The sequence below is a fragment of the Ambystoma mexicanum genome, chromosome 5q (assembly GCF_040938575.1).
Source record: "Ambystoma mexicanum isolate Mex_15411 chromosome 5q, UKY_AmexF1_1, whole genome shotgun sequence".
In the NCBI taxonomy this organism is placed as follows: Eukaryota; Metazoa; Chordata; class Amphibia; order Caudata; family Ambystomatidae; genus Ambystoma; species Ambystoma mexicanum.
This window is the reverse complement of record NC_090933.1, coordinates 874,855,097-874,877,545: the sequence shown is the minus strand read 5'-3', so window position 1 is coordinate 874,877,545 and position 22,449 is coordinate 874,855,097. Positions and strand designations below refer to the sequence as shown.

Genomic DNA, 22,449 nt, shown 5'->3' with positions numbered 1-22,449 from the left:
TGTATAGCCGGTTGATCCTGATGGAAATATACATAAAAGAAAAGCCTCAGTACTTGATATCACTAAGATAATTGAACGAGTGAAGAGCTCAAGGGCTGCAGGCCCAGATGGTACATGCAATGGCTTAATTACGTTATCACCAGCTATCTGGGCTCAGGCCTTGTATATACATTTTGAAAATATAGGGAAACATGGCAACATTCCAGCTACTTGGAAAGAAAGTAACAGATTGCCCGTCCATAAAAAAGGCTGTTGGAAGGATCCTGGTAATTATTGCATGTTAGCTAAGCTTGATATCCCAGCTAAGATCTTTGCCAGGGCTCTACTGGGTCAGCTGAGGAATGGATAACAGCGAATAGGATCCTTCCTTTAAACCAGACAGGTTTTAGGAAAAAGTCGGGCACTATACATAACCTTATCACTTTGGTATCTGCGGTGGAGTATGCCTGTATAGACAACAACTTCCTCTATATGCTGCATATATAGACTTTAGTGCAGCCTTTGATACAGTGATGAGGAATTGCATCTGGATAAAGTTAACACCTTGGAATATTCCACGTGGTCTGTGGAGCATGATTATGTTGTTGCACCAGAACACACGTGTGAGAGTGTGTCTAGATGGCCAGGGCAGTTTATTTAACCTATTCCCTACTTTGAGGTGAGTAAACGGGGATGTATACTGGCTTCAACCATTTTTTTAACTTATATTTTGCTGATCTTGTAGATGCACTGACCATCCCCGAGGCATTCAGAGTAAAAATGCGAGCACTGAAGATAGGCTGACTGGGATATGCAAATTACCTTCTCCTGCTTGACTATGCACCCAAAGGGCTCCAACGCCTGCTTGATGCACTAGTAACCTATGTTAGCAGGAATGGCTTACGTATAATAATGGCAAGACAAAGATAATGGAATTCACAAAGCAAAAATATGTGCCCCTCCAAATGTACATGGAAAATCAATTCTGAACCTGTTTAAATCGTAAGTCAATATGAGTATATAGGTGTACTGATTGATGACAAGCTGAAATTGACTGCACATTGAGAAGCAAATAAGCTTAACTGCACGAGGATAGCATATATCATAAGATCATTTATTAATAGACAGGGAGTGTGGTCAATTCAAACAATGCTCTTGTTATACTCAGCTAAAATTGTGCCATGTATGTTGTATGGTGTAGAAGTGTGGGGTGACAAGCTTCTATCACAACTGTGAACATATGAAGCAAAAATCCTTTGGTTATTGTTTAGGATGCCTGGAAAATTGCCAATAGAATGCGTACAACTAGAATTTGATCAGAAAAGTATCATGGTGCAATATACCTGTGGAATGGTTATGTGTTATGAGAAACGTGTGGCCCTTGATAACAAAACAATAATGGTTGAAGCGTTTCTTCGGCTGGGTAACTTTGAACGGTTTGGTACCCTTAGTAAATTGTTGGTAAAGACCAAGACCTGGTTATCTAGATTTGTAACATCTACCCATGGACAGCAGCAGACAACATCTAAGAAAACATTGTTGAAATGGGGACTCTGTGTGTTTAGTAGAGAAACTGATATAATACGGTTGGCCTCAAATGTCAACAGTGGGTCTTTTATCCAATATTTACAGTCACGTGTACAGGTACCCAGCTATACAGTTGTATTTCCTAATAGCTTTATGGCATTTATTGTTAAAATGTAATGTCACCAATCTGCTAGAGATTCAGGGAGCTAAAATTGATATCTGCAGAGAAGATCGTTTGTGTCACTTATGTGGAAAAACAGAGATCCAGTCTATAAAGCACACACTATTCTACTGTGAGAGTTTAAATAGTATACGAAATAGACATCTAAAATCCTCTGGCAATATGATGAACTGTGATGACAGAACAGGTATTTGGGATATGTTAATGGAAGGAAACAATATCAATTTGATATATCACATAGTAAACTGTTATTTGTCTTGTGTAAAAATCCTTGATGAATTATCAGGGCACTTATTTTAATCAGTTTGAAAAATACCACTATGAAACGTGATGGATCTTTTATAGGTTTATGGTTTTAATGTGTTATATGTTTGTATATACAATGTCGTTTTGGCTGAATATAAATTAATACAAAATGAAATGAAATGAAAAATCAGCCACTCACCCTACTCCGTTCTTTGTTTTTCTGGGGTTCATAATCGATTAAAGGACAGCTACATTGCACTTACCACACACACGAGTACAGGCAATAAAGAAAGAATTATGAAGAATATTGGCAAAAAAGGTTGGTTTCTTTGCGTAAAATTGCCTGTGTTACGGAGCTCCTTTCTGCCTCTATTCAGGCAATATTTCTGGCACCTCTCCATTACAGGGCCTTACAGGGATTTAAAAATGGCATTTAAATCAAGGGGCGGATTACTCATATTGGGTACATATTTCCGTAGATGTCAGGCAAGAGCTAGGATGGTATTTGTTCCACATAGATGCTTGGAACAGAAGGGTCGTTTTCGGTCAATCCCATGATCTTCTGTTAGAATCCAATGCCAGACTTCTCAGATGTGGGGTGTATTGCAGCAGTGTTTCAACTGCAGGGAGTGGCCTATGACAGGAGCAAATACATTGTTTAGAGATTCTTGCTGGGTCCTTTGCAGCCAAGAGTTTTGCCAAACAAAAACGTTATTGCATCAAATGATTGAGGCTGGACAATCGATCAGCAGTCAGGTATATCGACAAGTTAGGTAGTAACTGGCGCAGAAGGTTGTTGGAGTTGGCAAAAGCTTTTGGACATTTTGCATGCCTCACAATCAAAAATAGCAGGTGAGTCCCTCCCAATGGAAAAAAATAAGAGAGCAGATTGGCGTTCCTTCTTTTGGATGGACCCACAGATTGGTGTCTGCAAAGGGACATTGTTTGCCAGTTACCAGACATTTGGGGTCCGTTCCAGGTGGATCTCTTTGTCTCCAGACACAAGATGCATTAATTCCAGTTTTTCAGCTGTAGGCAGGATCTAAATGCTTTGGCAATGGACCTGGGATTCTTTCACTATGCGTTTCCTACTACTTGCCATGATTCTGTGTTTTCTGTTGCATGGACAGTAGTAGTATGGATTGTCCCCCTTTGGTCCATAAAAGTTTGATTTCTTATAGCATTCAAAATGTTGGTAGAGGTACTCCATCTATTGCCCCAGATAATGCCTTTGTTACAGGATCCATAGGGAAATGTTGACCCGTTGGCCATTTAGAGCTTGTTGGGGATGGAGACATGGCAAATAGCAGGGGTGGGTGGAAGGCAAGTGGCATTTCGTGTAGGCCTGCAATGCAGGTGGAGAAATCATGGCCTCCCACACAGAGCACTCATACAGATCAGCATGGAACATTTGGATTGGTTGATGTGATCAGCAGTGTTGCTATCCCATTCAGGTCAGTGTAGTACAGTTGGTTCGTTCTTTGGCAGACTTGACATATTCTTCATATTATGGTACAGTGAATGTTTATAGGTTAGCTATTGCGACTTATCACGTACTGTTAGATGAATTTCCAGTTGGGGAAAATGCCTCAGTGGCATCAGAAGTACAAATCCTCCATTACAAAGATATTCCAAAATGTGTGTTGGTAGCTTGATGTTAGCTCTATTTTGTTCATGTCCCTTAAGTGGATTTCCACCAAATTGTTCAAATTGATGTGTTTGGTGTCTTTCAGGAGGTTGTAAGATGTCAGGGTCCTTGGGGTGACTTTTCATTTTACAAAACTGATAATGTTTGGTTGAAATAATATTAATTCCCGGCATTTACTGCAAATGCTGCTTTGTTTCTTGTGACAGGTCTTAAACAATATGAGGCAGTTACAGCAGGCTTGAGAGCATGCTGGCATGATCAGTTTATGTCCTTGTGTAAAGTTCAAATGGATGGGTGTCCCCTGCCTTGCGGGAAAGTATCCCCTATAGACAATTTCTTAGAGCAAGACGCAACTGCTCTAGAGTAGAGGACTACACCATTCAATCAGATATTATTCAAAACAGGCTCCAATCACGAGGTTATCCTGCACACCTATTAAGACAATCACGTAAAAGGGCTAAGAACCAACAATGTGATATTCTTTTAGCTAAAACCAACAAGGAGAACATAACCAAAGAGCGTATAGTGTGTGTCATGACCTTCAACCCTCATCATAATAAGATCAAGAAGGCCATTGCAAGACATTGGCATCTGTTGCAATTGAATAATCCTAGCTTAGAACGCCCAATCTATGCTTTTAAAAAGGGCAAACACCTTACAAATTGGCTATCTAAAGCAGACAGAGCACTTCCTGTTAAAAACCCAAATACTCTTATGAGTTTATGGGGTGCTAAACCCATTACCGGACATTTACCGTGTGGCTTTTGCAGTCAATGTGCATCTACGACTGCTTGTACATCAGTCACGATTAATGGAAAAATGTGGCAGCTTAAACAACATGCAATACTAAAAATGTATTTTATGTCATTATCTGCCCTTGTCTTAAGTCATATATTGGCAAAACATCAAGTTGGCAAACATAAGTCTAACATTCGCACTAAAGCTTTAACTTCTCCTTTAGCATCCCATTTTTGAGAGAATAATCACAGTTGCAATGACGTCAAAGGCTGGGCCCTGGAATGAGTCGAAGGTGTTGACTCGAACAATATATCATTCTGGTTGGCACAACGAGAACAATGGTAGATGTACAACACCCGTAGTTATCATGTAGGCCTCAATCAACAGGAGGAATGGCTACATTGTGTCCCATGAGGCAAGGTGTTGTATATCCACTATTAGCCGTATATTTGCTCAGGTTTTCGTTTTTGTTATCATTAAAATATACTTCTCTTTAACTTTGTTTCTAAATAGTTTTTTACCTCCATTCGGAGGTCATAGTGTATCACTTATGGGTATATCTGTTGACTTGCCCGTGCTTGTTATTAGTCCTATTTTTATACCTATGATTCTCCTTGCGTTTTACTGCAGAACGGAAGTATGTCTAGTCTTCCATCCTCAAGACGCGCCGCAATTTGAATTTGGCAATGTTGCATTCGGGAACGCCGAGTTCATGTCTCCCGCTTGGTTAGTGTTCCTAACCACGATTGGTAAGAGTGCCTTTTGTCTCCTTGTATTTTTCATCCTCTGCGGACAGTAACAAACACACGTTAACTAGATATTTCAAAGCTGGCAATGGAGCATCAGAGTTGCTTAACACTCATGCGTGTGCTCACTATATATACCTTAGAGCCAGTCACACTTTATATCGGCAAACATTGCTTGGCTAATCTGGGTTAGCACTTTAAAGGTTCCACATCTACATTTCTAATTTGCATGTTTAAAGCTATGCTGTCAATATACATATATATTGTTTCGACCGTTGCTTGGTCGGACCTTTTAGTATGGCCCCTTTTGAAATATTTATATGGATTTTACATCCTAGACATTGCCCGTTCCTGACTTGCAATTAGTTTAGCCTAACTAATATGTGATGTTGTTCACGTAGCGACACGATTGACGATACGTTTTCTTTTTTCACTCTTGTTCTTCTGTCTTCTCTTCATATGTTTCATATTTAGGGTACATTTTTTCACTCTACAGCTTGCTTGGGCTTTCCTACTTGTGAATATTCGGTGCTGGATTAAATCTGCCAGCTACACTTGATCGGCAGCTGGATGGCACCATGACTTTTTGGAATACTCTAGTGCTTAACGCCTATGAGGTTAGTTTCCTTTTCCCTCTTTGTTTTTACGGGGTCTCTTGCACTCCTTTTGTCCAGGGTTCTATGGTTTTGGTGAGAAGAGAACTAGGGATAGTATTAATCCCAGTACCTTTTCACTTTTACCTCTGCAGATGTATTTGTTACTATCTGTCTGTTACTGGGCTGTGAGTATGAAGAAATTGATTCTTGCGCCCCATATGGACCCATTAAGGTTAACATTGCTCATATGAATTTGGCAGTCTACACAATTTGAACTCTATGTGGTGTTTGTGATTTATAGGTTCAGTCAGCTTTTAATATTATTTTTCTTTTTTCTCTAATTTCCGCAGATGTTCAGGTTTTCAATCAATCAAGCAGGAAAATTATGTAATGTGATATAAGACCTGTATGTCATTCTGTGTCTATATGCATTCCTTTTATTTGGATTTCTAACATTGGAAGTTCTATTCTGAGTCCTGAGGAAGACGATTATCAGTTCTTGTGAATGAACTAGATTTTTACCTTTGTCGAAACTACATTGAATACGATATCTTGGTGTTCACAATTCTAATAATAAGGTCAAGATACCCATAGTCGGCACTAAGCACTTTATGTTAGCACTCATATATTGATCCTTGAGCACTGTCTTAGACGCAAAAATGGCATAATTTACTCCTAGCAGTGCACTAAAGGTCTGCTTTTAGAATTGTTTGTATTATGCTATTGTGTGAATTATTCTTGTTCTATTGTAATTTTTGATATTATTAAAATATGTTTATACTAATTTAATGCCTGACTGGGCTTTCTCCCTTTCACTGATCTGAGTCGATTGTACTTTATTTGTGTATTTCCCCATGTGACCATTCCTCTTCACTTTATGTCCTTGTGTAAACCATACAAGCCCAAATCCTCATCCTCATTAGCACTTTGGGTCAAATGGGTGATAACTGAGATAGATGGCTTCTGTTTTAGGGGCTCATTTCTCTAATGATGCTATGTGGTATAAGGCTTTCTGGGCAGGTGCTAAACTGGAAGATATTCTCAAGGATGCTGACTGCTCTAAGGCTTTAAGATGTTTTTACGTTTTATTTAAGCCGGTTGTGCATTCTTCGGCTGCGTTTCTATCAGTTTTGAAAGCTGCATAATAGGAGCCTTCGTGCCATGCCCTAAAATTCCGATTGGTCCAAGTAATTAAAGACTGTCAGTCATGATTCCATTAAGGGCAGGGAAGTGAGTATTATTCCTCCCTTCCCGACCTACATTCTTACTTGGTTGTTGACAGTTTGTTCATAGGTGATATGGGGGAACAATCATAGAAGTTCGTCGGAGAGAGAGGTGCTTTCAGGGTTGGCGGGATGGTGATGCCCAGACTAATATACATGTGAAAGATATGTTGGTGACTGTGCTAGCGGAAAGAGGATGGCACTAAGAGAGTGAACAGACTGATAAGAGGAAATGATGATAGATTGGACACGAGAAAGGAGGGGTGAAAAGAAGGCTGTGGGTGCAGTAGTTTATTTGTTTTTCTTGCTGCTTAAAAGAATAAAGAAATGTGTTCACAGCATAATACTCAGGTTCATGTCATTAATTGAATCACAACTGCCCATCATAAGTTTCTAAGACCAATCAGAATTGCTGGTGGCATTTGATTTTGGAGATTAAATGGGCAACACTGGCCTGGATGCATTACTTTCACTGTGAGGGGAGGGGTCTCCGTATCAAACAATGCAATTTTTTTGTCCATCTTTACCCCTGATCTGTTGAGTGCCCCGGAAAACAGCAGTGCCCCTACTTTGTACTAATATCTATATATTTTGCCTGATGATTCTGATCCAGATCTATGGTCTGTGGTGCGAAATGTATGCAGATGACACTCAAATCTTATTGGACCTGCATACTATAGCCAACAATGTTAATCAAGTGAACAGCTGTCTTTGAATGGTGCAGAAATGAATGCAGTCCCATAGGCACCATTTAAAGTGGGTAAGTCAGTGATAGGGCCTCATTACGACCCTGGCGGAAGACCATGGTGCTATTAGCACCATGGTCCATTCCGGTAAGTTACCGACTCCACCATGGAGAAAGGGGGAGTTACCACCTCATTACAAGGTTGGTGGGGCGGTAATTCCCCCTTCCTCCATGGCCCTTCCCCATTCCCATTTTTGCCCCATAGGGCTCAATGGGAATGGGGAAGGCGCTAAGTACGGTGCCGCAATTTGCACCAAGGTCCCTTTGCGGGTCCCTACTTTAACGGCTGGTCTACAGTTAAGGTCGGGTCCCGCAAAGGGACCTCGTAATTAGGCGCTAATAGGTTAACGGTGCCACAGCCTTTTATGGCGCCATTAACCCATTAGCACCTCGGTCGTAATGAGGCCCATACAGTTACTGGGTTGACCTGTTTCTGAGGCTCTGCCTTTCCCATGGCTTGCTGCATTGGGATTTGCACCCACCTCACAAAATAATCAGCACTGGTCAATGACCATTTGCATGTGCAATGCTGTGCAATTTTGATTTTCCTGCACGCTTAAAAGGCTAGCAGTTTAGTTTTACACATTTGTGCAAATGCATATGGCAATTATTATTTCAACCACATCTTTGCTTTAAAATAAACACAGGGTGATTTAACAGTTTGTTTTTCAGACTCCCCCTACTTTGGTCTGTGTCGGGAAGTCAGAGAGAAACATTTGAATGATTTGAGAGTTTTGGATTTCAGACCCCCTCCACTTAAAGGCCTGTGTAAGGGGAAGTTGGACACATAGGATTACCCATTTAAACTACAGTCTTTAGTTTTCAGCGCACACTGGGAATGAGCTTTGTTAATTTTGAATTTTAGCAAAAATCACCCGTGGTGTTCTGTCAAGGGGAATTAATTACATTAATATTTTTAGTGAAATAGGCTAAGGTTCTACACAGATTTGCCCCACCCACTATAAAGGCAAAGGATTTAAGGCAAGCAGACTTCCCCACCTTTTGGTTTCAAATGGCGCAATTCTACTTACATTTAAACCTCTGTTTAAATTGCGGGAAATCCAGCTGCATTTCAGGACCTTCTTGGAGGACAGGGCAATGTTCGGGTCACTCCACTCTCAAGGATGGTCCCTAGCTCGTCACCATAGGACGCAGTCAGCTTTTAGGCCTCCCCAACAATAAACCACTCCACCCAGATGCAATTTCAGCAAAATCTCCTTTTGGTGTTTCCGTGCGGCTGTCAGAAGGTAAATTCCAGCAGCTCTCTCTTCCTCAAAGTGCATTCACTTTATACACCAGTTACGACACCAGCAAGGTTACAACATTGGGCAGTGCCCTGCAAGAGTTCTCGCAATGAGGATTGGCCAGTTACCCTTCTCTCTCCCCCCAAATCCAGCCCCTCTCTAAGGATTGCTTTAGGAGACTGAAGCAGACATATGGCAATTCCCATTTGCAATCCCCTTTTGTTTTCAAGTCAAATGTTGGCAAAAATGAGAATGCACTTGCACTTTCTAGGTGGTCATCAATGGTCCTATAATGTATCTGTGATGCACAACGGAAATTTGCACTATTTGATAAAGCTGCTGCTAGTTCCATGAAAGGGACAGTTTGACATTTTGTGCTGCTATTTAAACTATGGAAATGCACTTGCACTTTTCATGTTGATATAAATGCTGTTGCAAGAGCTGCTTTTAACATACTGTGATGACATTGTTCAACTAGAAAATTACTGAATGTCTACATTGTGGACAGATTTGGTACTGCACACCATGTGAGCAGGGCTCGCAGTTTATATGCGAGGTGAAGTACAGAGTGGAGATAATGCTGCAATCTGTCCTTCGCTTCATAACGATCCCCTCAGTGGCGTGTGATCCTGCTTTGTTATTTTTAACAAGGTAGGATTTCTTTTATTATAATAAGCGCACTAGCGCATTAAACACAGATTCTGCTGTAATTCAAAACAAGCTAAAGGTAGGTGGCAAGGAGTTGGATGCCCACCCCCAGATAGCCCGTTAAACATCTAATCATGCAGACATGCATTATATTGAAATCATGGGGTATTTACCCTTGGATTCAGTAGAATGAAGCCTTTCCAATATGGTGGCAACTTTCTCTTTGTATTTGCATAGCCTATCACCTGATTGCATTAAACGGGACCTGAGGGAGGAGCATGCCACTCATGCTGGTTCCTTTTAAACTTGTTGGTGTTTTCCACAAAAATGGATATTATCAGCCTGGAGCTCGTAAGATCGAATGGAACGCGTGGCATTTTCCACCCTAGAGGGTGAGTGTTTTATAGACTTGAATGTCATGTGGGTAAGCAGGCTTATTGTGCTTACCCTTTTTGTTGCACGTATATTATTAAATAAAAATGACTTGTTTTATGTAAAAGGTAGCATGGTCTTGAGTGCTTGGGTTTTTTCTTACATACTAACAGGTTTTTTATAGTGTTACAACTTGCTATAAATATGTGTTTTTATACATATACATATATATTCCAAAGACCTTTGTACCGAAGTACTAAGAACGGAATGCACTCCAAAAAGCAGCCTCAAAGAATCCAATTTCTTCTGAGCCCAGAGCAAAGAACACCACAATGTTCCAGGCAATTCAATTTCCTTTATTATAATATGCTGTGGAAAAAAGAAAGTGACTAGTAAAATGACGGGTTTCGTGGTACACACACCGATTGATCACGTTAAGGGACTAAACACAGATGAAGGTCTAAAATACTTCAAGCATCTCTATGATCACAATTGCCAGAAAAGTATCACTGCCAAAATGAGGAACAGTTCAATTTTTTAAGGTCAGACATCTTGGAATTTCTTAGATGGTCACAGTTGTAATGGATTATAGCACTTGCATGTTTCACATACTATAATCTATATTTTGGAATGGGGCCATGTTTCTGCAATGGGAGATTGTTGAGAATATAACACGTTAATTGGTCAGAATACATGTTTATATAAATCTCTGTTGCCAAACAAATAGAAAATGGCAAATTTATTTCAGCCCCACATAGCAACGAGAGAGTGTACACTAATTCTGCTCTGATGGCAGACCACCAATCCAAACACTCAAAAGATAGCTTTTGTGTACCTCCCTCATATATACAAGTGTAATGTAGGAGTTTCAATAAGTAACCCTCAAAGGGCCAGTAACTAATATCATCTACCATCTCCCAAAGCAATGCCTTCCACATGACAGCATCCCGCAAACAAGTATGATTTACTATTCTGAGTAGAGCCATCCAATTACTAAACCGGTATCCGTACTTTAGGTATATTCAGTTGATGGGGCCTCACTGAATGTTCTTGTGCAAATATGCATTGTAGCTGCCAATGGAAGTGTGCAACAAGATACATAGCAGCAATAAAGATAAAGAGCATAGTGCCAAAATGTGCAAACTGCAATTATCATAAAGTGCTTGTAGCTGCCAATGGAAGTGTGCAACATGATACATAGCAGCAATAAAGATAAAGAGCACTGTGCCTTTGCAAAAATACCTATATAAAGTACTATGTACATTACCATAGCAAAGAGTCCATGTAGCTATATAATATCGTAATACCTATAATCCAAAACAATAAATATAAAATAATGTCAACAAATATTCTTGAAACTCTTGAAACAGTCTCTCATGGTTAATATGTTTAAAAATACAATAATCCACAATCTCTATTTTAATACAATTAGTAATTGTACACCGTCAACTGAACAAAAATGCAAAAAAGTACAGATGGCATGAGGACACATATGGGCTGGTACATCTAATTAAATCTTGGAGTCGCCCTAAGTTCTCTACCATAAAATACCATTAACAATGGAAGTGAAAAGCAACGATATTTGCAGAATGTTCTAAAAATAATTCATTCTTAAGAAAGGAACCTAAGTGTTACTTATTGGGGGAGATTTTTAGAAAATACAAAATATGTAAACCATATATATATATATATTAATATATATATATATATATATATATATATTTATTCCGCTTCAGCTAATCATGGAGAATTTAAGAAAACAACAGCCAGGTAGGCGCTATTTTGCACGGGCATTTGGCAATTTTCTGCAATTTGAACAAAAAGCGTAATAGTGAGGAGTGTGTCATTTATTACCTATATTCCTAATTTTACCCTCCATCCATTCGCCAACTGTCAAATTCGGAACATGTTCAAAGCATCCAGGAACACCTATTAGCTGGTCATTACAATTCCCTAAATCGCAGGTGGAGGAATTGTATATCACCAAAATTGCCTTGAAATAAAACATACATGGATACAGTGTGATTTGTAATTTCTGAGAAACAGCAACAATTGTGACAGTCCATTTAAACTAAGGGGAATCTTCATGTGTGCAAATGTGAGCTTCTCTTCCTTCGAGCCATTTACCACACTTCCCCAGTTTATGATCAGCATATTTTTTTATTATCCTCTTTGTTTTTTGATGTTGGTAGTTGCAGGTCATAAAACATGAGGAATTGGCAACACAGAAATACCCCTCCCCACGTTCCTGTCATGCACTATCTAGACATTTGGCCTGCTCAGAACTGCCCTCAGAAACAGCAGGTCTAGGGAAACTTGTTTTTTGATACCCCTTAGCAGCCACATATTATTGAAGTTGTAAACCGCTGGGATGCCAGCCAGGCTTTCAGTGGGAGAGTCCTTTGTGATATTTGCCCCCACAGCAAGCAAAAGGGTCTGCCTCGGGCCTACAGGAACTTTTTCATGAAAACACAGTGGGCTTTTCTTTTCAAATGTCTGCTGGTATTTTGTATGTGAAGCATAATATACTTTACTTTTTGTCCACATGCACCATGTCTTCTCCCTGACATCTTTTTGTTAGAAGGGGTACATTTTTCTCATGTCTTGCTTTAAACTGCAAACAAACATGCAAAGTATTAGGTGTCAGTATTTACAAATCCGTTTTTTATGTGAAATGGACCTTTGAATCATTTCTGTCTTTGTGAATTAAAAAGGCTGCTTTTCCTTTTGTAATGGCAGGCAATCTGTTTCACATAGCGCATCCTTGTGTTACGTGAAGAAACCCCCACAATCTGCCTTAATAGGTCCAGTTTCCGTGTGAAGATTTTTCTTATTTTCTTTGATGAAAGCTGGCGGGCCATACTTCTCGTAGCCCTTCAGTTTCATTTATTTAGGGGATTTGATTAATCCCCACATCTTCCCCCTTGCTCTTCTATTATACTTTTGTGGGGAAGAGCAGGGCAGAGTGGGGTTTTTATCCAAAGTCCCCCTTATTTTTAATGTCCGGCTCAATTTCCTTCAGTAGGGAGTGGGCACTCCAGCCCCCCCTTTCGTCTTTGAGTTAGGGGTATTGCGTGGCACCCCCTTTCTTCCTTTATTAGGGAGTGGACACTCCAGCCTACCCTTCCATCTTTGGGTTGGGGGGTGTAGCACAGCACCACCTATCTTCCTTAATTAGGGAGTGTGCATTCTAGCCTCCCCTTTCATCTTTGGGTTGGTGATTGTAGCATGGCACCACCTTTCTTCCTTCATTAGGGAGTGGGCACTCCAGCCTCCCCTTCTATCTTTGGGTTTGGGGGTGTAGCACAGCACCCTCTTTCTTCCTTCCTTCCAGGGCACCTGGGGTTCTCATTGGACTCCCCTCTTGCCTCCAGGCTTGAAGTGAATGGAGTTAATTATCTAACAAATAAAAAAAAGAGGGTCAGTACTTTTTACATAACATATTTCCCCAGAAGATGGACATTTCATTCGAAAGAAACATATCACACAGAAATAGACATATTTCAAGATTTCCATTCAAAAGAGGAAAACATTATATATAACTAGACACAAAATTTGAGAACATCAATTCAGCAAATTATTTTAACATCTTGAAAGAAGAAGAATTAAACTACTCACCTGTTATAATTTCCCATCCAGGGTTTTCACTCCTCGGATGGTTCCTCTGCTCGACTTTCATTTGGCTCCTCAATTAGTCATAAAGCATGTCTGGGATCACAGATTTTCAACTGATTGACGTGGACCAATTTTTCTTCTGACTGTTCTCCTTTTGGGATGCAGATCCTGTAGGCAACAGGTGATATTTTATCTACAATTTCAAAGGCACCATGCCAAGATGTGAGAAACATCTGCTCCTTGGTCTTGGTAAACCGTGTCCCCTGCTTCATACTCTTTCTTGGTGGTCTTTAGATTCATTCCTTCAACTGACTTTTCTAAATTGCACTGAGCATTAGCAAAGTCGTGCTGGAGGTTGCGTCCTTAAATTTTCTATGTAGTCATGAATACTGGACACATTTATCAGTGTCTGCTTCTGAGTTATGTAGAGCAGATGCTGAGGTAACACCAGTTTTCATCCGGTCATGAGCTCAAATGGAGACATCTTTGTTGAAGGAGATGGTGTAGACCAAAAAGCGATCAGGACAAGCAGTAATCCGATGTCCCAACTGGGTCCAGAGTCTGCCATGAACTTTTTTAAGATACTCACAACTGTCTTGTTGTATCTCTCTACCACCTGCTTGAGGCCAGCCGATAGGCAATGCTGAGTTTTCTTTTACACCTACAATCTCCCACATCTTCACCATCACCTCACTAGTAAAATGACTTCCTCGATCGGCCTCAATCCTTTGCTGGAGGCGGAAACGAGAGAAGATGTGGTTGATCATTAGTGCAGCAGCTAACTCCGCCTTACAATTTGGGGCTGGCAGACATTCTACCCACTTTGTGAACAAGCATGCCACAGTCAACATGTACTTGTTTCCTCTAGAGGAGCGGACCACTGGAGCGATGAAATCGACTTGCAATTCTGACCAAGCCAGTGTCATTCCCCCTTTTTGTAGGGGAGCTCTGAGTGCGAGTGAACTGGGTTGAAATTGAGCACACACAAGACACCCCTTTAAATAAGTGTCGAGGTCCAGGTCCATGTGTGGCCAGTAGTCAACCTCGCACAAGATTTCTAATGTCATGTGAAACCCCTATGACTGGCAGTGGGTGCGTCATGGGTGTAGTTCAACATCAGGCTTCATAATGAGGTACCAATTGGTCACAGCCAGATAGAGCTCTCCTTAACAACAAACTGTCTTGGATCGGGAACATCTTGGAAAACTTCATCAACACCCAGAGATTCCCTTTAACGGTACAATCTGTCTCTGTTAGAGGAAATCCTGCAGGGTCTTCAATGTGTCGATACAACTTTCCAATGATCGGGTCCTCTTTCTGTGCAGTGATCAAATCTGCATCTGGGATATCTTTACTCCGCTGCGCTGTCGAGAGTTCACTGCTAGCACGAGTTTGTGACCTGGTGACAGCAGCAATTTGGATTTCATCCAGCAGGGATTTGGTTTCTATGAAATCCCCCTGCAGGGCTCTGTTTTTAGTCAGCTGGTCAGCCAGGTCATTCCCAGTCTTATCTGGCCCCTCTAATTTGGAGTGACCTCTTATCGTCTTCCAATAGATGGTCATCTCATTGGAGGTCACCAGATTGTCAATGGACTGGATCAATTTGGCATGTTTTTGGGGTTTATTGTTGGCACAAAGCATGCTTCGATTCTTTCAGTTAATCAGGTGCTCCATGAACCCATTCCTGACATAATCAAAGTCAGTGATTATGACCAGTTCATTGAGTTGGAGGTCCACTGCAGTGAGGATGGCCTGATGAATGGACATCAACTCTGAAACCTGACTACTTCAGGGTCCTATTTTGTAACCAGCAGAAGGTTCCGGGGTATCATTCACCCAGGCATTCCCAGCCATTAGTTATTTTTCCTCGTTATCAACATGGTAGGAGCACCCATCCACATAAACTGTGGGTATCACCTGACACGTGTCTTCTTCATAGACCTTGTGTGGGGAAGTTAAGTACACCACCATGTTATTGTCGGTCATTAGACTTTCGTCCTCAAGACGTCTTGTTTTAGCACAATCATGCAAGTCAGTCAACCCTTGCGCTAGGGGACTCGTCTTGCTTTGGCCATATAGACCTCCACAGGAAAGCCTTGCATGGACAGAATCCAGGAAGTAATTCTGGAATTAATGACGTTCCCCGCCAGGATTCTGTCACTTTGGAGATATTGCAAGGGTTGATGAGTAGTCTCTGCAATGATGTGCTCCCGCTGTATGAATGGGCAGTAATTATTTAATGCCCACACCGTTGCCAGGAGTACCTTCTTGCAGTCATTTAATTTTTCCTCAACATAGGACAAGGTCTTGCTCGCGTACAAGACTACTTTGTTGACCTTGTCGTGCTTTTGATACAACACCACTGTTAGGCAAGTATCTGAGAACCCTGTCTCCAAGAAGGACTCCTTGTTCTTTATGGGGTAAGCCAAACAAGGAGCCTGGAAAGGCTTCTTTTCAGTTGTTTAACTGCCTTGGCTTGTTCCGGATCCTACTCACACTTGAATCCAGCCTTTAATAAATGGACCATGGGTCGAGTGACCTCTGCGTAGTCTTCAATGAACTTTCAACTATGATTAGTGAGTCCAAGAGGCTTCTTGATTCTCACAGAGTAATAGGGTCTTTTAATGATAATAAGGCTTCCACCTTCTTTGCCTGGGGATTAAGACCCTCAGTGGTGATCTCCTGCCCTAAGAAGGTCACTCAAAGAAGGTCACTCAGGTCTTACACGACTGTGCTTTCTGAAAGGACAGTTTTGCTCTGGCTTTCTGCAACTGGGTTAGAAGATGGCGGATTTCTGCTATATGTTCCTCTACAGTTGAGCTCCTGATCAGAACATCATCCACATAGGCCAGGTTTCCCCTGTCTGCCCAAGCCGGGCATGGCCTTTTGTAGGAAGATGTTGAACTCATTGCCGGAGTTTATGTATCCAAAGGGAGTTTGGGTCCATGTATGTTGGTGCCCCCCAAAGGTAAAGGCAAGCTTGTACTGTCTTCCCTACTCACAGGTTCTGTCCAGTAGCTGTTGGTCACATCAATGGCGGTGTACACCTTTGACCCTTGGATCTTTGCCAGTCCCTGATCGATGTAGGGAAGTGGCCATCTTGACATGTGGGCCAGTTTGTTCAACTCCCTCAGGTCTGCACATAGTCTCCATAGGCCGTTTGGTTTAAGTATCCCAAGTACCGGATTGTTGAAGGTACTGTGGATCGGATGAACTATCTGTGAGTGACTCCATTGATGGGAGAGATAACCACTATTGTTTCACAAATACTGGAGCCATCTCTGGGTCCTTGGGTATGGTGGTTCAATGAATGGATGTGCGTCCACAGTCGTATGAGTCCACTGAAGCGATATCTTAGAATTCTGGGAAGACCTGTTTCAGCTTTTGTCTTTGCTCGTCAGTCTCACATGCATCAGCAAGATTGATCCTTTCCTCAACCATCTTCTTGAAACCTGGAAGGACCTCAGACTTGGCAATTTCATTGGTATGTTCCAGTTGGGTGGAGAGATCTCTTGATGATGTTGACCTGGACAGTAGGTTCCAGTGATTTGAGGTAGTAGTCCTTGACTCTGAACACTACCTTCTTCCTCCTAATGTCACAGGTCACCTCGTCCACCTCTTAGAGGCAGGGAGAGTACACCATGAAATTCACCCCATTCCTAGTAACAATCTTTTCTGGAGGAATACCGTTGCTGATGTGAAAAACAGTTGTTTGGGATTGGTCCCATGATTTAATTACCTAAATCAATAGAATAATGTTGGGCATCAACCGCCATTCCAATAAAGGTGCCTGTGCCCAAAGTGATACTTCGAAGGTTGCTGTTATCCACCAATATCCGAATGGTGTTGTGTTCTAGATCTACTAGAGGTGTAGATTTAAATACAAACCTGGTTGTTGGAGATGGGAATTTAAATGTATGTAGGCGTCCTGATGTCTGAGGTTATGTCCTCACTTACATTTGAGGGGAATAGTGAATTGTCACACCTGTGCTGGAATGGTAACCTCTTCTTGGGCTACCCCCAGTCGTGACAAGGTTTTATTATTAATTACATCCAAATTGATTGAGAATCGATTGAGAATATCACTGCCTAAATAAAAGGCGGAAGGGACCTCTCTCACAACCCAACAATTATGTTCTATGCTTCAAGGCAGAGATTATCGAGGGGAGAAATATGTAGATTATGTGGTGACCAGATGGTCGAAAGCGTTAAACATCTGTAAGGGTGCAGAAGTACAAGACCGACACAAAGGTGGCATAGTGGTTGCTATAAACTTTTATTTCATTCAAATGAAAAGGGAAACACCTTCCCATCCCTAGTGTTAAGAGGAGTTTCCCTGCCTCAAATAATAAACTAAGGAGATTGTCAGTATGTCCAAAATCATAAATGTCCACTGATGTGTCAAAATCCGATTTCCTTCCTTTACACTCATAAACAACTAAGGATCAAGGCTCTTTTGGGTCCAGAAGGATGACTCCCTTCCTCTGGACAAAGGGCTAACTGTTTCTTGAAAATCATACCAGGTGGAATGTCTCCCTTCCCCTGGTTTCTCTTAAGGTTTCTAATGTCAGGGGGAACATCTTCCTACCCCTGTCTTCTTTCTCAGTGTCCCAAAACACCAGGGGGGTTTGATTCCCATTCCCTTGGATTCTTTCCTTCTCAATGCTAGGAGGAAACTACTCCATTTCCCCTGGCTTCCTTCTCAGTTTCCACAACACCAAGAGGTATGATTCCCTTCCCCTGGTTTCTCGGGTGTGGGTACCAGAACCCGGTTGGCAGACCTGATTCTCTCCTTCACCAGGTACTGCAACAAATACCTAGTTCACTATCCTGCCAGGTATTCATGTGATTTCTTCACTTTCCCTGCTGCTTGCAGGATAGACCTGGTTCACTATCCTGCCAGGTACTATCTATCATTTCACTCAGTGATTTGCAACTTGTACCAAAACCCTTCTTTCTCGGCTTTCTTCATGCCCTGCCACCTTCTTCTTAGCTCCCTTTTGCCCATTCAGTAACCTGCATACCTTTTGTCTTAGTCCTTGTGGGCTCTGACTTCTCTTGGTCATCTGTGGATATGCGGGCGGCTTCCTCCAGCTCTTGGGGGTTTTTAGTCATGTGCGGTGGCACCGTGACTTTCCTGTTTCTCTGTTGGCGTGGCTCTCATTCCATGCTCTTCCTGAGAGTTAGGGACTCAGAAGTTACACTCTGCCAGCTCAGTAAGTTGTCGTGCCATTCTGGATCAGCTGTGTAGCGTCCTACTGCTGGCTCAGTGTACCACTCTTCTCTTCTCCTTCCCGTCTCGTTCGGCCTCTCACGGTTCCTACTGAGAGGGTTTGACTTCATGTTAAGTACAGCTTCTCTTTTTATACCACGGATACCAATAAATTGTCCATATTGACTAGTCCACTCTTTTTGGTTCCACAGGGTGCTCTTCAACACTCCATCCTTCTTTTTTGTCTCAGTAAAAATTTTGTTATTTTCTACTGGGTTACTGGCGATGTTGTTCGTCCCAGTTTTGTTAGAGGATTCACCTGGGTAGTCCTTAAACTTCCTCGTCCCGGTACAAGGCAATGAGGTGGAATGGCCCATCTTACACATATAGATCGGGTATCTGGGACTATGCTACCTTGCCTATGGTAGGAGGGTGAGGGAGGTTGTAAAGTGGTGGGTGGATACTGTGTTCTTCCTAACAGGTTGTCCCTTGTCTCATAAGGGGTTTCCCTCCACTTGTGATCCTCTCACAATGTGCCACCTACAGGGGCACTATTGGACTGTGGCTGCACGGGCCTGGCCCCATGGGAAGGTCCCACCCCCTATGGGAGAAGGTACGACATCTAAGGATTCATCACACATCTCTTGTTGGAATGTCCCTCCTTGATTTCTTTAAGAGCACAATATTTAACAGCGGCTGGATTGAGACTGTATCACTCTGTTAATGCTGACACTATCTGGTCTCTCTTTATGAGTGGTAATAGTGATGCTTGTATTTATTTTATGATGACATTTTGGATAGATATCAAAGTGTTTAAAGTATTTTCTAGGAAATTATGCATATGTGGGATATTGTGACTTTATTATGTTTTATGATTGTGTATTAATATGATGAAAGTATTTGAAAATGTGTTTATGTTGTGAATTAAAAACGGACTATTGTTGACTGCATAATACCAAAGCAGAAGAAATAGCATAATGAAATGTATGCAAAAAAATGAAAAATTTATTTTCCCAAATCATTTAGAGCTTTTCTATACTAATTTTTGTAATGTTTTGAATAATAAGTTTTGTTGTTCAATGTTTCTGGCTTTTGCTGAGTATTTTGAACCGATATAGAGATGCGCTAGGAAGATTAAAACAATAGGGTACACTTTACAATCCCGTAGTGTTCAGGTTTCAATATTCTAACTTATTTCATATCCATTTATGGTTCTTAGCTATTTTCTTGGTGGCTGTAGATTTTGTTTGCTCATTGGATCAGGTAAGGTTCTTTCAAATGTCCAACAAAGAACACTCAACATCATCTCTCTGGTTCTCTCAAGGATGGACTATGCACACAGTGGGCCTCATTATAAGGGGTTAATGGTAAAGGTGCCGGCGCTGTTAACCTCGTACCGCCTCATTACGAGGTTCCCTCGTGGGACCCGCTCTGGATGTCTGGTCAGACCAGACGTCCTTTGTGGGTCCCGCGTGGGGACCAGCATGCTAACAACGGGCCCGTTGTTAGCATGCTCCCCATTCCCATTGAGCCCTATGGGGGCTCAAATGGGAATGGGGATGATCTGGGTCCGGGTTCCCTGAATGGGGAAATACTGGGCCCTCCAAAGTCGGAATGGCACGGTATTTCCCCATTCAAGGACCACTGAGCCGGACCCGAGTTTGGAGGCAGCCATGCCCTTTTTAAGGGCATGGCTGCCTCCAAACTCATAATGAGGTCCAGTATCTTCTCAGGTCTTCTCTTGAGACGTCTTTAGAGAGTACCAGAGGTGAGACTGCTTCCGTGGCTGATTAAAGGAAACACACATAAGTACTCTTGAGTATTACAATGGGTGGCAGTCAGACAAAGAATCCATTTCAAGGTATTATGTATAGCTAAGCACGTCTTCCAGAGCAAGGAGCTGAATTTCATACAGAAAGAACCCAGCACTACCAACTAACCATGCCACTCAGTTCTGCCACGGCTGCCTTGCTCCTGATACCAACACAAACAGAAAATGTCGAGGAGGCTCGGCTTTTTCTGTTATCAAGGCTTAACCTTGGAACTCCAACCCACTAGAATTGGATCTGTGCAAGATTACATTTGTTCTAGAAAAGCACTCATAGCTTGGCAATTGACAACTACCGCTAAAGACTAGAAGCCCACACATTTCAGATTGCAGGACTGTGATTTCCTAGTAAGGAAACACAGCCCAGCAATCTGAAAAATCAATAATAAGAAAAATAAATCAAGCAAATGGATATCTGTACCAAATGTAGAGAAGTAGCTGTACACAATATAATACATGAGCAACAGATGAGAAAAGGACTTACCCTCGTAGGACTGTACCAGCAAACAAAATGCAACAGGAGGTTAGATGCTGGTGTCTAGATCTGATGTTCTGCACTGCTTCCTTTTGTGCTAGGCTGTATCAAGATCTGTTAGGATCCCTGCAACCCACATCATCACAATATATCCAATAACAGTTATCACCCCATACTCCAATGCACGTCATGGCACAGTTAAAGGGTGTCTCATGCTGCATAGTGATATGTCATGCCACGATAAATTACCAGGAAATGTGGAGCAGTATTGACCCGAGCCCTGGTTCAAAACTGGTAGCTGATATGGGATCTCATCTGTAACCTCTGATGTTTTATGTAACACTTGCAAATCCAGTCTGTTGGAAGCAGATTACTCACATCCTGCTACCCTAACCAACACCCACCAGTCCCAACATTACCCCCCCGCCTCCAGAGAACAAGCAATGCACAAACTCTCCAACTCCATCACTCACCCTCAATACTTCACCCTGACTGAGACTAACCTGCACCCAGGTGACTGCCTTGCATTATGTACCGAAGTGCCCAGGAGTGGCTGCAAGGTGACGCTGTAGTGCCATATAAACCTCTTCAATAAAAAAGCACGTCTCCTTTGGGCGGATAATCGAATAAAAACAGTCTCTGCTCCCTCTCCTCCCATTAACCTGCCATAACCCATCTGTTTTTTACAGGACACAAAGTACCAAAAGGCTGTGTAAATATGGCAAAAGCAATCCAGTCTCTGTCAGGCTGAGAAATCCGGGGCCCTGTTAGAGCCCACCCACATCGTTATGTGGGAGTCCGCCGTTGCGGGCCTTTCGGGGGAAAGGAGGAAATGACGTCGAGGGTTAGGGAGGTGCTGGCGGGGACGCCGGCAGTTGAGTTTGATTGTTAAAATAAAGCAGACGTGCAATACATACGCTCTGGCTCCTGACTTGTCATTTGGGTGAATGCGACAAGTGTTTGGGGCCCGAGTCACTGCTTCACACTGGCGACGAGGTTGACGGACCACATGCAGGCAGAGGGCTGCCATCGGGCAGTGCTGTGCGTCGGCACCCCTCACCTGCGCTGGTCCCCGTGCGGGTAGGCACGCGAGTCACGGTGTTGCCCAACGTCGAGCTGGCCGCTCCACGATAGGGAGTCACGGCCCCGCCTGCAACCTACTTTACAGCGCTGCATCTCGCTCTCCGCAACAGCTGATATTTGAGCTCCTGCATGGAGCGCTGAAGTCCGCTGAAGGCCGCGGAAGACCGCAGCGGAGCCCTGCTTGCCCTCCCCCCACAAACACGAGTGCATACAGGGAGAGGGAACAGGAGAATTCCGGAAAACAGTCACTGGGGGATTTCAACTCACTGAAGGAAATCAGCTGCATCACATGAATGCCTGGACTTTTAAGATGGATTTCTGAACTCTGTCCTGGAGGGGCAGA

The 22,449-nt window shown here is 42.3% G+C and overlaps 1 long non-coding RNA gene across 1 annotated transcript in view; it reads right to left on the bottom strand.

Annotated features, from left to right (window-relative positions):
• Positions 1-11,625: 11,625 nt before the first annotated feature.
• Positions 11,626-22,449, bottom strand: part of LOC138498653 (uncharacterized) — a 123,372-nt gene continuing 112,548 nt past the window's right edge. The window contains exon 4 of the long non-coding RNA XR_011278808.1: positions 11,626-13,292. This is a non-coding gene — a long non-coding RNA (uncharacterized lncRNA). The remainder of the gene's footprint in view (positions 13,293-22,449) is intronic.